Raw genomic sequence first — 14371 nt, 5'->3', positions numbered from 1 at the left:
CATCTTAATATTACCTAACTTGTGACTCCCCCCTTTACCTAACTTGTGACTCCCCCCCTTATATCTAGAGAACAAAAGGTTTTAAATGTATTTCTTTTTTTAAAGTTTTTTTTCTTTCTTTATTTCCGTTTGTTGCCCTTATTGTTTTATTGTTGTAGTTATTATTGACGTTGTTGTTGTTGGATAGGACAGAGAAAAATGGAGAGAGGAAGGGAAGACAGAGATGGGGAGAGAAAGACAGACACCTGCAGACCTGCTTCACTGCTTGTGAAGCGACTCCCCTGCAGGCGGGGAGCTGGGGGCTTGAACCGGGATCCTTAAGCCGGTCCTTGCACTTAGCGCCACCTGCGTTTAACTCGCTGCACTACCGCCCGACTCCCGAAATGTATTTCTTATATAGAGTATACTACCAAATATTAAATATTATAGGATAAACATTATGGGGTATTTTCTTCTTATTCTACCAGGAAAGATCAATTCTTTTCTTTCTTTTTCTTTCTTTCTTTCTTTTTTCTTTCTTCCTTTCTTTCTTTCTCTCTCTCTCTCTTTCCCTTCCTTCCTTCCTTCCTTCCTTCCTTCCTTCCTTCCTTCCTTCCTTCCTTCCTGTTTCTTTCCTTCCCTCCCTTCCCCTCTTTATTTTTAAAGTGGTGGTAAGGAATGAAGTTATGTTCTCACACATGACATGTTTCCAAGCCACCCTCCTCCCAGTCCAAATTTTTATTTTTACTTTCCAAGCCACCCTCCTCCCAGTCCAAATTTTTATTTTTACTTTTTGAGAATGAGAAGAGTAAGGGAGGAGGCAGATGGGAGAGAGACACTAAGGCACCACTGTACCATCCAAGGAGGCCCCCGTGGTGCTGTTGTTGGTGCTCTTTTTTATTATTGTTATATTTATTTATTTATTGGATATAAACAGTCAAAAATCAAGAGGGAAAGGGAAGATAGAGAGGGTGAGAGACAGAGAGACACCTGCAGCGCTGCTTCACCACTTGTGAAGCCCTGCAGGTGGGGACTGGGGGCTTGAACCTGAGTCCTTGCGCATTGTAACATGTGAGCTCAACCAGGTTCGCCACCACCTGGCTCCCTCTTGATGCTTTTGTGTGGTGCCAGGCATCAAGCCCAGAGTCTGAGACATGAGAAGCTATGTGTTCACCAGCTGAGACACTTCTCAGGACATGAATAATTCATAAAACTAAAATCTTACTTGTTTTCATAATATTTTCTGAATGGCAACAGCATGCCCCACACATTGTTTATTTTTATTTGCTTAAAAACCATGTCTAGCTACCAGACCAGGAGTGCCTTTGAATCCCTAGACCCTGGCACATTTTCTAGCTCACAGAATAAATTTAATTAGAACTGTTATATGAAAACAGATAGCTTTGTGTTACCCATGGATATGACAGCATGAAAGAAAATTTAACTCTGTATGAGATTAGAAATTGCTTCCCAAAGGAGGTTGTGGTGAGACTTAAAGTATGAATAGAATTTTAGAAAGAAAATATTTGGGTGTGTTCTGGACAGAATCAATACTTCATAACCTCCTGGATCCTTGCACATTGTAACATGTGAGCTCAACTAGGTGCGCCACCACCTGGCCCCCTCTTGGTGCTTTTGTGTGGTGCCAGGCATCAAGCCCAGAGTCTGAGACATGAGAAGCTATGTGTTCACCAGCTGAGACACTTCTCAGGACATGAATAATTCATAAAAACTAAAATCTTACTTGTTTTCATAATATTTTCTCATTTATTTATTTATTTATTTATTATTATTTTATCAGAGCACTGCTCAGTTTTGACTTATAGTGGTGTTGAGGATTGAACCTGAGACCTTTGGTGCCTCAGGTATTAAAGACTCTTTTTTCAATTTATTTTTTATTTTTTATTTAAGAAAGGATTAATTAACAAAACCATAGGGTAGGAGGGGTACAATTCCACACAATTCCCACCACCCAATCTCCATTTCCCACCCCCTCCCCTATAGCTTTCCCATTCTCTATCCCTCTGGGAGCATGGACCCAGAGTCATTGTGGGTTGCAGAAGGTAGAAGGTCTGGCTTCTGTAATTGCTTCCCCTACTAAAGACTCTTTTAAAAAAATTTTTAAAAATATATTTATTTATTCTCTTTTGTTGCCCTTGTTTTATTGCTGTAATTATTGTTGTCGTCGTTGTTGGATAGGTCAGACAGAAATGGAGAGAGGAGGGGAAGACAGAGACAGGGAGAGAAAGACACCTGCAGACCTTCTTCACTGCCTGTGAAGCGACTCCCCTGTAGGTGGGGAGCTGAGGGCTGGAACCAGGATCCTTCCGCTGATCCTTGCACTTTACACCACCTGCGCTTAACCTGCTGCACTACTGCCCGACTCCCTAAAGACTTTTTGTATAACCATTAGGATCCCCCATCAATAGTCTATCCTCTCTGAAATAAAGATGGACAATTCATTGCAGTACCGCAGAAATAGAATAAAAAAATTAAGAACCTTTATTAAAAATCAACTTCTATACATACATACTTCTTTTCTTATTTATTTTCCCTTTTGTTGCCCTTGTTGTTTTTCATTGTTATAGTTATTATTGTTGCTGTTATTGATGTCGTTGTTGTTAGATAGAACAGAGAGAAATGGAGAAAAGAGGGGAAGACAGAGAGGGGGAGAGAAAGACACCTGCAGACCTGCTTCACTGCCTGTGAACCGACTCCCCAGCAGGTGGGGGCTGGGGGTTTGAACCCGGATACTTAGATGGGTCCTTGCGCTTTGCGCCACCTACACTTAACCTGCTGTGCTACCGCCCGACTCCCCATATATAATTTTTTAAGTTGTTGAAGATAAATTGGAACATATCTCCTATACTCCCAAATACTATAGTGCATATAAAAGATAATTTTCTTACATAAACTATATTACAATTATTAAAATTTACATAATTTAATATTGATATATGGTTATCTAAATCAGAATCTATATTCAAGTTTTTTTCAGTTATTTCAATAACACACTTTACAGTTACTTTGACTTCAATTTTTTTAGATTGTTAAATTATTTGCCTTTTGTTCCAAGGTAGTTCAATAAACTTTACAATATTGTTACTCCCCCTGCACAAACACTTGTATGTACTATTGTATATTTGATACACATTAAAAAGATGTACTGATAAAAGAATATAGTAACTCACAGGGTAGAGCAAGAGCCTTGACATGTACCTGGCCTGGGTTCAAACCCTGGCACTAAATAAGAGGTAGAGCCATAGAATTGGAAGAAGCTGCTGTTCCAGTGCTTCTCTATCTGAATGAAAAAGTGGTATGTGAACAATGACACCATGCATATGTAAATGTCCACCTCTGTAAAGAGGGGGAAAAAACACAAGAAAGAGAAATAGTGCAATAACTGCAAACAAAATCTGAATAATATTAAATTATATTCCAGAAAGATTTAGGCTCCTGATGAGTATTCTAATTTAAATTCTAGCTCCCCAGCACTCTATGTTGGGTAAAATTTTTTGCCTTCCTTTTGTTTCCTCAGTTATAAAATAGGGATAAATAATAATCCCTATCTGGTAAGAATAAAGGATTAAGGGAGTCCGGTGGTAGCGCAGCGGGTTAAGCGCAGGTGGCGCGAAGCACAAGGACCAGAGTAATGATCCAGGTTCGAGCCCCTGGCTCCCCAATCCCCACAGGCGGTGAAGCAGGTCTGCAAGTGTCTATCTTTCTCTCCCCCTCTTGTCTTCCTCTCCTCTCTACATTTCTCTCTGTCCTATCCAACAACGACGACGTCAGTAACAACAACAATAATAACTACAACAACAATAAAAAACAAGGGCAATAAAATGGAAAAAAAGAATGAATAATAACTAAATGATAAGATCTCAGATGAGAGAGTCCGGCGGTAGCACAGCAGGTTAAGAGCACGTGGCGAAGCACAAGGACTGGCTTAAGGACCCCGGTTCGAGCCCCAGGCTCCGGACCATTAGGGGAGTCGCTTCATAGCGGTGAAGCAGGTCTGCAGGTGTCTATCTTTCTCTCCTCTTTTTTTTTTTTTTTCCTCCTCCAGGGTTATTGCTGGGCTCGGTGCCTGCACCACGAATCCACTGCTCCTGGAGGCCATTTTTTCCCCCCTTTTGTTGCCCTTGTTGTAGCTTCGTTGTGGTTATTATTATTGCCCTTGTTGACGCAATTCGTTGTTGGATAGGACAGAGAGAAATGGAGAGAGGAGGGGAAGACAGAGAGAGAGGGGAGAGAAAGATAGACACCTGCAGACCTGCTTCACTGCCTGTGAAGCGACTCCCCTGCAGGTGGGGAACCGGGGGCTCGAACCGGGATCCTTACGCCGGTCCCTGCGCTTTGCGCCACGTGTGCTTAACCCACTGCGCCACCGCCCGACCCCCTCTCTCCTCTTTTCTGTCCTCCCCTCCTCTCTCCATTTCTCTCTGTCCCATCTAACAATGACGACATCAATAACAACAACAATAACTATAACAACAATCAAAACATGGGCAAAAAAAAGGAAATAAATAAATAAATAATTGAAAAAAATATCTCAGATAAATGCTTTGCATAAACTTCATACTCAATAATATTGATAAATACTTGAAAATTTTTTTATTTGTGATTAATTTGCTAAATACTTTTTGCATAGGCATAGTCAATGCCAATGCTTGGGCTGAAAGTACCCCACCAATATCAGACCACTAAGGTGTACATATCTTCCAGTGACCAAATTCCAAGCAAACAAAAAACACTACCAAAAAAAAAAAAATCAGTAACAGACCTATGAATAATACAGGCTTCTGAGCAACCAAAGGCAGTTGTATGTGGTTTCAGCATGAAAACATTAAACAAATTAACAGCAAAGAGCCAACTTAAAAAAAAAGAAGAAAAATCAAATGCTTAAGGAATTTTTTCTACAAGTTGGCCTTTTTCTTTTATTAATGATTTAATGATTAACAAGCTTGTAAGAATTTATGTGTGATTCAGTACACACAGTATTTGAGACATTATTATTCAGATGATGGTCCTCTTGCTAAAGGCAAGTCAGTAGCCTTTTTTAGTACTGTAAAACATTTCATAATTTCCTGACATCATAAATATAATTTAATCTAAATAGAGAAATGTGACTAAAGTCAGTGGAAATAGTTTTGTTGCTAACTCTGTCCCACTACAACTATGACAAGAATAAACTGTCCCTTGGTTTACTAATTCAATGAACTACTGAGTGGTTCAGTAGAAAGGGTTAAACCAATATTCTCTAGCTTCTGTAAGTAAAGGTCTGCACTAATCAGGGTTAAGTATCATTTCCAGCGCAACTGTAGCTGTGGCTGGATTCTAGCAAATTGTTTCTTCATGGAAACATCAAATGAGTGGAAAACTCCAAGCAGAATGACCATCTGCTCTCCTACAACAGGCCTTCTGACAAAAGTAATCCATCAAGGCAAAATGTGAAGCACATGGATTTTGCCTTTAACATTTGGAGTTCTGATGAAGGAAAAATAAATTCTTCCTTCAAGATGGTTTTAAGAACTTTTTTTTTTTACATGGTATGCTTTTCAACCTTGTAAGCAAATGAAACATCTTAGCTAGATGCACTTCATTACATTAAGATGAGAGGAAAATGTTCCTGAACAATAGTGAAAACAAGTATTTTGCTGAATAACCTTAACTTTCTACTTTGTATTTTCTCTCTCATACATACAATAGAAAAACACTGCTGGAGGTCGGGTGGCAGCACAGCAGGTTAAGCGCACATGGCACTAAGCCCAAGGACTGGGTAAGGATCCGGGTTCAAGCCCCCCACCCCCCCCACCCCCCACCCCCTACCTGCAGGTAGGTAGCTTCACAGGGAGATCGCTTCACAGGCAGTGAAGCAGGTCTGCAGGTGTCTATCTTTCTCTCCACCTCTCTGTCTTCCCCTCCTCTCTCCATTTCTCTCTGTCTTATCCAACAACAATGACATCAATAACAATAATAATAACCACAACAATGATAAAACAACAAGGACAACAAAAGGGAAAAAAAAAAGCCTCCAGGAGCAGTGGATTTGAGGTGCAGGCACTGAGCCCAGCAATAACCCTGGAGGCAAAACAAACAAACAACAATAAAAAAATATTGCTGTTGGAACTAAGTTCCTTCTTAAAACCTCTGAATTATAAATTCAGGCTTACTTACTTAAACCTCTATTTTCTACTCCCTCTAATCACTTATGGGTGGAATTTTACTAGTTTTAGAAGCTAAGGCAAAAACTTTAGTGCCATTGCACTGAACAGTTGTGACCAGGCTTACAATAAAATCTGATTTCTATTTCCTGTTTTTAGCAAATAGGTAAAATTTCTTTGTTTTGCATGTTTAAAAAACTTATGCCCTCTTTTCATTGATAATCTAGAATTGGCCATATTATAACTAAGGTTCCTGAGCAATAGTGGTATATGTTAACATAAGAGAGAGAACATAAATGGACAGCACAACAACAAAACCCTTCAGATTGCAGGAAAATAGTAGGCTCTAAAGAATAACTGAGGGAGTATGAATCAATCTGCCAACACCCATGTTCAGTGGGGAAGCAATTACAGAAGCCAGACCTTCCACCTAATGACCTTGGGTCCATATTCCCAGAGGGATAAAGAATAGGAAAGCTATCAGGGGAGGGGATGGGATACAGAACTCTGATGATGGGAAGTGTGTGGAGTTGTACCCTTCTTACCTATGGTTTTTGTCAGTGTTTCCCTTTTATAAATAAAAATTAAAAAAAAAAAAAAAGAACAACTGAGAATGGATTGTGCACTGGTGTACCTGGTTGTGCATATATATCATAGTGCACCAGGACTAGGATTCAAGCCCCCAGTCCCCACCTGCAGGGGGGAAGATTCACAAGCAGTGAAATAGTGATACAGGAGTTCTTTTCTTCTCTCCCTCTTCTTCTCCCTCCTCTCTCTCTCTCTCTCTCTCTCTCTGTTTTTTTTAGCAGAGCACTGCTCAGCTCTGGCTTATGGTGCTGTAGGGGAGTGAACCTGGGACTCTGGAGCCTCAAACATGAGGGTTTCTGCATAACCATTATGCTGTTTCCCCTGCCCTTCTCTTCTCTTGTCTCCCTTCCTTCTCAATTTTTTCTGGTCCTATCCAAAATAAATAAATAAATAAGCTTAAAAAATAACAGGAAAAACTAGAGATGTGAATTTGAGTGAGATAAAGAGCTAAAAGGTAGCCAACAGTAGATTTCACTCATATGTGCAATATAGACACCTAAAACAAATGAACCAGCAAAAGAAATAGCAACCAAACTGTCTTTTAGACTCTGACAAGGGGGGGGGCGCACGAACTCTAGTGGTGGGTGTGGTGAATTACACATACACATATATATGGAAGTGAAAATTACAGCCCTGAAATCTTCATTTTGTAAACTACTGTTAAATCACTATAATTCATTTTAAAAATATTTATTTCATGAAAGAGAGAGTGAGAGAGAACCTGAGTAGCACTCTGACATATGTAATGTCAGTGACTGAACTCATGCTTGCAAGCCAGGAATTCAACCACTGTACCACCTCCAGGGCCACAATAAAATCATATAAAAAAAGCACAATTGAAGTCAATATACAAAAGATTAAATTATCTGCTTTGCTATATATAGTTCATTTCTCTCGATTCCAGGGGAGAATTATAGCTCCACTGTCTGACTCCAACCCCACAATACCTACACACAATCTTCAGTGAGTTTTATTGGGGGGTGGACTGGGTTTCTAAATGAAACTCCTTGTCATAATATTTTGCTGAAGACTTGAAACCAATAAATTCTCTATCTCTATACAAAATCTGTTCTCATTTGTAGCTATTAACATCCATGTTTTGAAACTTAACATGTTAAGATTCAACACTGGAGGAAAATTTTCTCCAGAAAAATATCTCCCCAAACTAAGAAGTTTGAATTTTGCCAATGCAGTAAGATCTAAAGGTGGCGGAATGACTAAAGGAGGGGTATCTTTCGGGCCTTTCACAGTCTTCCTGACTCAAATAAATGCTCATTTCTAGAATACGACTAGATAAAATCCTCACCAAGAAGTACGAATTTGATTTGCATGAGACACAAACATGTAGATTCTTAGTCTTAATACTGCAAGTGTCCATGAATTAACATACTGAACCATTTAATAAAATAATTTCTAGGCTATATGTAATTACGGTTACATGTGACTCAAGTTGTTTTCCTTACCAAACAGTACTACTACATCCGACATTTCTATGAAACATAAAAAGTTATATGAGGAGTTCAAATAAAAGTGATGTGCTTTGAGCACCACACTAAAATATCGCCTCTATTTATCTTAGTTCGTATCTGAAACGCGGATCAGAACAGCTCCCTGCACCACACTCCTAATCCTTGAAGATGATCAGATTTTGCACGGAAATTGGGACTAAGCAACCAGAAGGCAGATCACTGTTGCTCTATGGACATAGGCGGCAGATGTAAAGAGACAAGTTGTCAGAAGTTAGCGAGCAAGTAATGTCAAGGTTATCGGTGTGGGGTGGGGGTGGGGAAGATAGAGAAAAAGAGAGGGGTTCCCACTTCTGCACGACCCAGTTTTAACGACTGCACCTTTCCTGCCTCGAGAAGGCCGGGCCTGCAGGTTGTTCAAAAAGCCAATAGCTGGTGGAGACGCGGGAATAATTCTCATGCTTTTGTTTTTCCAAGACGTCACCCCCCAGACTCCAAAGAAGACCCCGGGTGCCAGAGGAGCTGGACTCGGAGGGCGGGGGCTGGAACGCGCAGCATCTCCAGGGTCTCTCGCAAGGGAGCGCCCCCTCATCCCAGGCTTACGAGAACCGTTTCTTATTTTAACTTTTTGACCTCACTGCTCGCTCCACCTCCTCCTGTGCTGGTAGCAAAACCTGCTCAGGGAAGCCGACTGCCGGCCCCACCCTGCTCGGCGAGACTCACCTGCACGCTTGGCCGCTGCAGGAAGGCTGCCAGGACTGAGGCCGGGGCGGCGCAACGGACCACGCGGGAACCCGGTCGCCCGGGTGTGTAGCAAGTAGCCGGAGCTCGGGAGCCGCCGCGGGCAGCTGTCCCCGGCGCAGTCAGTGCGGCGCCAGGCGCCCGCAGCCCCGCCGCCACGCCCTCACCGCCAGCGGGAGCGCGCTCCTGGGTCGAGCAAGGCAGCCAGCAGAGCGCGCACCCGGCCCGCGCGGCTCCGCCCCTTCGCCTCCCCGGCTGAGCGCGCGGCGCAAGCGCCCGAGGTCGGCGGCCGGGAGGAGGCGCGCGGGTTCGGTCCCGGGCAGGAAGCGGCCCCGCCCCTCGCGCGGCCCGTGGGGACAGGGCGGGGTTTGGCCGCGTGCCCGCGCACTTGGCCGCGACCACTGGGCTTCTCCTCTTCGCGGGGCGGGCCTCGCGCTGTCACTCAGGGCGGGGGACCTGGGGCAGAGATGTCTCTAATAGGACGGGACGTTTGGCGATCTTTTTGTCTTCCTCCGTGAGCAGAAATAGTTTATCTCCTCTTCCTGCTAGCTCCATTTTGCTGCTTACAAGAGTAGCTGGGAATGAGATGAACGTTTACCAAGGTCCAGTTACTATGTACATTGCGCCGCGTGTTTCGCGAGCTTTACCTCATTTAACCTCACAGTAACCAGCGAACCAGATATTATTATCCTCATTTTCTAGATGTGGAGGGCTTCTATGTGCTTAATTGCTCAAGAAGAAGCAGCTATTAGGTAGCACCCAGATGTGCCTACTGAATGTTGACTCTCTTCCCTCTCTACCATATCCCCCATCTCCCTAACCATTCCTCCCTCTCCCTCTCCCTTTCTCCTTGCCTCTCATCTTTATGTACAATGTTAATAATATTTACATTTTTAGTGCTTTATTTTCAAAACACTTGCCTAGCCCAGCCTTACTTTTATTTTACAAAACACTTGCCTAGCACAGCCTTTCTTAATTCGCCGAGAAGCCAGAAGCCCTGAGGCATTATAGATTATAATCATACCTATTTTGCAAGTGGAAGAGCAAAGGCCTAAACTTTTCACTGAGTTGTCCAAAGTTACAACTCATTCGAGGTTTCCCAGTCATCACTGCCAAACTTGGGAGACAGTGTCTCTTCCCTTTGTTCCCAGAAGGGGAAATAGAGGGAAGAAATTTGTGGTAAAAGTATGCAGTTAGAAGAAAATCAGCTTTGATCACCCCCACAAGACCCCTTCAGAGGCAGAATGAAGCAAATTGAAGGTCAGAATTCAGGGAGCAATGTTGTTAACCTCTCAGCATCTGAGCCCTGAGGCAGGAAGAAGGATTAAAGAGTATAGAATACACCTAATCGTTGTGATATTTAAATTTAGGAAATGGGTTGGATTATAACCCCAACCCCTCTTTAACAGTTAACCCCACCAGTATGTCCAATGGATCTCCTCCTCTTGCTATCTCACCATTGCTTCTGCTCTTTATGCTGCTTCCAGTCTGCTTCCCCCCCCCGATCTTGATCTTTCATTAACAACAATTAACAAACATTGTGGAGAGACAGTTTGCTACAGTTACCTTAAAAACTGTGGTAAATTATCCCAACAACTTAAAAAATAGAGTTTTTAGAACAAACGGGTTGGGAAGAACTGTATTCCCCTGCTTGAGGATCTTTAGTGTGCTTTAACACATAACTATCTGAGAGGTCTAGATTTCTTCCACCCAAAGACTGGACTATTTTTCTTCAACCCAGTTTCCCTGATGTGTTAGGTCCTCTGCTGGAATTGGGCTTGCAAGGGTAAGGCCAGACAAATCTACCTCTTCAGGACAAGAGAGACAGATAAGTCAACAACTAATTGTGATAAAATTTTATGAAACTGTCCCCCCCCCCCCATAGGAGCATTTGTGAAGTATTGGCAAAGCAGAGGAAAATTTCAAAAAGGCTACACAGTTAAGAGGATATTTGCATAGGTGTTTTCTAGGTGGAAACACGAGAAAGGGCACTTCATAGAAATTATGGTATATTTGGAGACATATAGGTATACCTTTTTGCTGGTTTAGGGAGTAGGTATTAAAGGTTTTCAAGAGATTTTTTTACTCAAACTGAGTTAGAAAAAAAAGTCCTTTGACTCCTGTAAGTTGCTGAGTTACAGGCATGGCTGGAGTCAGGGACTTCAGGTTATAATATCTAGATTTAGTCTTTGGCGTCCATTTCCTAATTCTATTTCCTCTGAGTTGATTTTATAATTCTTGGGCTGCCTTTCCCCTAGTGAGATGGGAAAATGACAGCTTATAATTTCAAATCACATCCTTACCTCTTGATGCTGTCAATGAAAGTTCAGGGACTGATTTGTTGGTCTAAATTGGGTTACTCATACATCACTAGACCATGCTCTTGAGAAGAGGCATGCAATATTTTGATAGCCCAGGCCTGGGTCCTGTGCTCAGTTTTGGAGCTGAGATAGGGTCAGCGGCTCTCAAATCTTAAATACTAAGAATTTGGGAATAGTGGTTTCCTGTGTGATTTATTTTCCATTTGTTCCTTCATATATGCTCTCTGCCCTTTTCCTTTCTAATTTGTGTCTTGAGAGGCAGAACTGTTTGGTTTGCTTCAGTGGGTCGCTCCTTCTCTGACTTACATTTTAATTTATCCAACAGAAGACAATGGAAGGAGATCAGAGGGTTGGAGAGAATGAATATGTAAGAGTATTATTCCACAGATTTTGACCCTTTTAGGTCAGTGCAGGCTGGCTACTTACATATACTGGGGCTTCTGCTATAAAAGCCTTTTGTACAAGTTTCTTTGCTAATTCTGGTAAAGTCTCCTTTCTCTTGGCCAAGAAGTGGTAATGTCAGAAGCCTCAGAATGTCAGCATTCCTTTTTGTTTCCATCCACCTTTCCCACACATTTGTATGTAATATTTACCAAACTCTCAGACTAACCTTCTGCTGGAACCTGATGATTACACTCACTGAAGAGAATTTGAATTTCTCTAACTGGAGAGAGAGTGAAATGAATAAAACAGGAAATGACATTAGTTTGATAGAACTATTGTGATAGTGAAGGCTAGAGATATTAGTGACTTGAACTATAGTCTTAGAGGAAGAAGTGGTGCCAAATAGTATGAGCCTAGCTAATTTTTTCAAAAATTTTTTTTCTCCCTTTTGTTGCCCTTGTTGTTTATCATTGTTATTAGTATTGTTGTTATTGTTGGACAGGACAGAGAGAAATGGAGAGAGGAGGGAAAGACAGAGAGAGGGAGAGAAAGATAGACACCTGTAGACCTGCTTCACCACCTGTGAAGCGACTTCCCTACAGGTGGGGAGTGGGGGCTTGAACCCAGATCCTTATGCTTGTCCTTGAGCTTTGCACCACCTGCGCTTAACCTGCTGTGCTAGCTACCTGACCCCCTCTAGCTACTTTTTTAAAATTGTGTTTCTCTTATGTGGTTCTGGACAACTGATCCAGGGCCTTATATGTGTGGATACAATGCTAAGTAGCCTTCAGCTTTTCTCTACTTTGTTTCTTTCAGAGAGACAGACAGGGGATGCACCACTGCACTGTACTACCATTCATGGAGCTCCCTTGGTATCACCCAGTGTACTCCCATGTGGTGTTTAGGCTCAGACCAAGGGCCTCACACATGGCAAGTGTATACTGTACTGAGTGAGCTATCTCCCAGTCCCCACAGTTATTTTTTAAGGACAAAGCTAAAAAAAAGAAAAAAAAGATTACTTATGAATCATATGCAAATTAAGAGCGTTCAAGAAGAACTAGGGATGGGATGTTTGAAAGACATAGGTCTGGAGGCATGATGTGTAATTGAAATCATGGGCTCAACTGAGGCCCACTGAGAGTGTGTGATGCAGAGTTTAAAAATGGAGACAGTCAGAATCCAGGACAGCATCAACCTTTACATGCATGGTAGACAGAGAAAGAGTTTCCATCAACTAGGTTGTGAAAAACTGGGGAGCAGGAATGGAGTCTTCCATATCACATTTCTTATTTATTTATTTATTGGGAAATTAATGTTTTACATATGATAGTAAATACAATAGTTTGTACATGCATTTCCCAGTTTTCCATGTAACAATACAACCCCCGCTAGGTCCTCTGTCATCTTTTTTTGGACCTGTATTCTCCCCCCCAACCCACCCCAGAGTCTTTTACTTTGATGCAATATGCCAACTCCAGTTTAGGTTCTACTTGTGTTTTCTCTTCTGATCTTGTTTTTCAACTTCTGCCCGAGAGTTTATTTGGGTCTTCTCCCTTTTTTGTTTTGTGAGTCTGGCTAAAGGTTTGTCGATTTTGTTCACTCTTTCAAATAACCAACATTTACTTTCATTGACCTTTTGTATGGTTTTCTTATTCTCAGTGTTATTGATTTCTGCCCTAACTTTGGTGATTTCTGTCCTTCTGGTTGCTTTAGGGTTCCTTTGTTCTTCTTCTTCTAGGTCTTTAAGATGTGCAATCAGATTGCTTATTTGTGCTTTTTCTTATTTCCTAATGTGTGCTTGTATGGCTATGAACTTCCCTCTCAGGACTGCCTTAGCTCTGTCCCAAATATTTTGATAGCTTGTGTCTTCATTTTCATTGAAGTCTCAAAACATTTTGATTTCTTCCTTGATTTCCTCTTTGACCCAGAGGTTGTTAAAAATTATACTGTTGAGCTTCCAAATTTTGGAACAATCACTAATCTTTTGTTGATTGTTAAGTGTTAGTTTAGTTCCACTGTGGTCTGAGAAGATGCTTGGGATGATTTCAGTGCTCTTGAATTTGCTGATGCTGTCTTTGTGGCTTAACATATGGTCTATCCTTGAGAATGACCCATGTGGATTTGAGTAGAATGTGTATTTCCAGTTTCTTGGGGTGAATGACTCTGAAAATGTCCAATAGTTCTAGTTTGTCTATCTCCTCATCTAGCTGCCTCATTTATTGATTTTCTGCCCGGATGATCTGTCCAGTTGAGAGAATGGGGTGTTGAAGTCACCTACTATGACTGTGTTGCTGTTAATATATTGCTGTGGCTCTCTCAGTAGCCACATCATATTTCTTTACCATTGTATCTAGCAAGTTGCTGGGCACAGAATGTGTAAAACATGCTTGTTATGAATGAACTTTAGATAGGTTCACATTTCTAATACTCCTTCCCTCTTCTCATCATTGTGAGTTTTGAGTTACAGGCAGAGGGAAAAAGAAAGAGAAATTGATCCTTTGTGGTTGGATCCATTGAAACCTGTGCCAAGATTGATAAGCATTTTGCTGTCCTGGAAAATTTAAGAAGAAGCTGTCATATAATACTATAGATCCTGAATAGCTCACATCCTGCCTCTCATGAGAATTTCCAGTCAGGTAATTTCATTTTAGATTTTTTAAAATTCTTATTTGAATAGATTCCAAAGTCAATACTTTAATAGTCCTTATGCTCTGGAAATAATGGAAGT

The 14371-nt window shown here is 41.6% G+C and overlaps 1 protein-coding gene across 2 annotated transcripts in view; it reads right to left on the bottom strand.

The window, feature by feature from the left end:
* The window catches only part of RCAN3 (RCAN family member 3), a 49122-nt gene extending 40002 nt beyond the window's left edge, over window positions 1–9120 (bottom strand). For both annotated transcript variants that reach the window (XM_060205552.1, XM_016187932.2), the window contains exon 1: window positions 8921–9120. The gene's annotated coding sequence lies outside the window, so the exon portion shown is untranslated. The remainder of the gene's footprint in view (window positions 1–8920) is intronic.
* Between the last annotated feature and the right edge of the window lie 5251 nt (window positions 9121–14371).

Source organism: Erinaceus europaeus, chromosome 13 (genome assembly GCF_950295315.1).
Source record: "Erinaceus europaeus chromosome 13, mEriEur2.1, whole genome shotgun sequence".
NCBI lineage: Eukaryota > Metazoa > Chordata > Mammalia > Eulipotyphla > Erinaceidae > Erinaceus > Erinaceus europaeus.
Note: the sequence above shows the minus strand (reverse complement) of the source record. Positions and strands in the feature narration are given on the sequence as shown.